The sequence below is a fragment of the Ursus maritimus genome, unplaced genomic scaffold (assembly GCF_017311325.1).
Source record: "Ursus maritimus isolate PB19 unplaced genomic scaffold, ASM1731132v1 scaffold_24, whole genome shotgun sequence".
In the NCBI taxonomy this organism is placed as follows: domain Eukaryota; kingdom Metazoa; phylum Chordata; class Mammalia; order Carnivora; family Ursidae; genus Ursus; species Ursus maritimus.
This window is the reverse complement of record NW_024424897.1, coordinates 19,451,181-19,453,197: the sequence shown is the minus strand read 5'-3', so window position 1 is coordinate 19,453,197 and position 2,017 is coordinate 19,451,181. Positions and strand designations below refer to the sequence as shown.

General features: G+C 57.3%; 1 protein-coding gene across 1 annotated transcript in view; it reads right to left on the bottom strand.

Annotated features, from left to right (window-relative positions):
* The window catches only part of EZH1 (enhancer of zeste 1 polycomb repressive complex 2 subunit), a 30,707-nt gene extending 29,307 nt beyond the window's left edge, over positions 1-1,400 (bottom strand). Inside the window, exon 1 of the mRNA XM_040640578.1 lies at positions 1,333-1,400. The gene's annotated coding sequence lies outside the window, so the exon portion shown is untranslated. The remainder of the gene's footprint in view (positions 1-1,332) is intronic.
* Between the last annotated feature and the right edge of the window lie 617 nt (positions 1,401-2,017).

The following is a 2,017-nucleotide window of genomic DNA, read 5'->3' as shown; positions in this document are numbered from 1 at the left end:
TGAGACACACACTCATAACAGTATTATTACATTTTTATGGATGGTCCTTTCCTTTATTATAAGTGTGTTTAAAAGGGAAAAAAAAGTACTTATCTCCTAACATACACCGTCTTCTGTGTAAGTAATCTCTTTTATCACTGCCACACCATCCCGGCCCTGGGGATTCCAAGGCTTAAAATAGACAAGCTCTCACAGAAACCTCTGATAGAGTTAGCACCTTCTCCGGCTGGAAACTTCCTTCAGTGCCGGTTTCCTAAACTTAAAAGCACCGGTGGGGGTGGGAGCTCTCTTCAAAGGCATCACTGCAGTAACCGTGGAGAAGAGACCACATTTTCCACGCCGTCTTTGCACACACCCAGTTGTTCGTCAACCTTGGCTCTTTTCCCTCATCCGCGCCCCTCTATCGCTAGTCTCGCCACCCAGCTACCCCATTTACAATGCTACAGGTCACCTATTAAAAGCCCACTCTCCATATTCCACCGGGGCACTAACATCCTCCTACATCTCTTCCCCTCCCCGCCCCCCCGAAACAATTTCTCAGTAAGAAATAAGTTTATCCCGCATTTCCTAACTGCCATGTCCCAAATACAACACCTTGCCTTTGCTTCAAGGCGCTTCCCCTTCTATCCCTCGATCCTCACGAGAGTTCTGGGGTGGGCAGGGACTGACTGGCCCGAGACCAGATTTAGAGAGAAACCTGTTATTCGGGGCCGGGACTGGGGAAGAGGCGTGCGAGGCGCCTAGCGCGCAAAACGTGAAGAGGCACTCTGCACCGGCTGGACCCCGAAAGTGAGCGCCCCCTTTCATTTTGCGCCAAGGAACCTCCCTCGCCTCACCTTGGTCCCAGCCCTATTTTTACTGACACCCCTTCCTCAACACCCCCCAAAGTCATCACAAACAGCCCCCACGTCTAGCCCTCCCTGTGCGCAGCCCCAAGTCCCCGGGAGTTCACCTCGCTAAGGGCCCCCGCCGGTGCCACCGCCCACCCGTGCCCTCTCCGCTCTGGGGCTCCCGCCCACCCAGCCCACCCCGCCCTCCAACGGGAGTCCCCATTCCCCGGGCCCGCCCCCGCCGCTCCTCCTCCCGGACACACCGCCCGCCCTCCCCGCCTCAGACGCGGTCCTCGCCGGGGGCTCGCTCATCCCTTCGCCCCCTTTCCTCGAGCCCTCGGATGGAGAGGGAGCGCCCCGCTACCCCCGGCGGGGCAGGCAATGTGCCCTTCCGCTTCCTCCCAATTCTCTGACCCCTTCGCCTCTCCCTCCCTCAGGCCCCGAGTGGCGAGGTGATGAGGCCCGGCCCCACCGCCCGGCCCGGGCTTGTTTACTCACTCACCCTCCATCCCGAGCCGCAGGGACCCGCCGCTAGGACGCCTGCGCGCTGCGGCCCCGCCCCCGCGCCGCGGCCCCGCCCCGCGCCTCCTCCCGGCGCCTGCGCACTGCGCCGCCCGCGCCCCACCCGTGGGGCCACCTGGGCTTCCTTCGCACGTCTGTTGTTTGGCGCCAATACCCCGAACTCAGGAGTGCGAGGTGTTGCAGCCGGAGCCCGACGGTTTCCAAGGCGGCGCTGTCAGGGGACAGGAAGGGCTCTCGGGGAGTCTCCCAGAGCTACTAATATCTTCTCGGAGACCCTATCTAGCGGTTGCACCATCTTCACAGGCTGGCGACAAGCCACGTTTCGCTTCAGCATTTGAAACCAACACTGAACCTCTTCATACTGATCCCTCACACCTACCGATACTTCCAAACACCCGTCTACGAGCTCTAAATTATCCTTCTTGCTTTATTTACACCTGACTTCCCCATTTCTGTCAAACGTTGTCCCAGTCACTTAGATTCAAATGAATAGCCTTGTATCAAAGTATCTCCTCATGAAATACCTGTAAGTTACAAAGAAAAAAAAAATAGTAACTTTACAGGACAGAAGCTGGCAGACGTTGGCTTAAGCAAGTGGTCAAAGTTAACATTGCTAGTGCTGAGAGATAGTGTTATGAGGCGCCCCTCAATATGATGCAATGAGA